The 411-nt window shown below is 63.5% G+C and overlaps 1 protein-coding gene across 1 annotated transcript in view; it reads left to right on the top strand.

Moving 5' to 3' along the window:
- Positions 1–411, top strand: part of JPH4 (junctophilin 4) — a 34,909-nt gene that overhangs the window by 28,229 nt on the left and 6,269 nt on the right.

The following is a 411-nucleotide window of genomic DNA, read 5'->3' as shown; positions in this document are numbered from 1 at the left end:
ACCTGCCTGACCCTTACGCCTCTGCTCTGCCTGTCCCTTCACATCTCCTCGGCCAGCTTGCCCTGAGAGTTCTCTTTGCCTGCCATGTGTCATCTATACAGCCCGTCGCCCTGCCCCTCACGCCTTCTGGACTGCCTGTCCTTCACACACCCCAGCCTGCCTGTCCCTTCCCCTTTCCCCTGTCTACTCTCACGCCCCTAATCCATGCATCTCCTGCTACCTGCAGAGTCTTCACTCGGCTCTTCCACACCTTGTGACCCAACCTGGCCAGTCCCCAGTTCCTAGTGCCCCTCCCCGACCTCCACGCCAACTGCCCCCACCTCTCCCACCCGACTCTGAGGCTTCCAGGGGCGCATGGGGCTCGGGGTGCAAGGAACGGCAGGTGCCGGCTCCTTTTCCCCCTCCCCCCCC

This window comes from Bison bison, unplaced genomic scaffold, assembly GCF_000754665.1.
Source record: "Bison bison bison isolate TAMUID 2011002044 unplaced genomic scaffold, Bison_UMD1.0 scf7180017864526, whole genome shotgun sequence".
In the NCBI taxonomy this organism is placed as follows: domain Eukaryota; kingdom Metazoa; phylum Chordata; class Mammalia; order Artiodactyla; family Bovidae; genus Bison; species Bison bison.
Note: the sequence above shows the minus strand (reverse complement) of the source record. Positions and strands in the feature narration are given on the sequence as shown.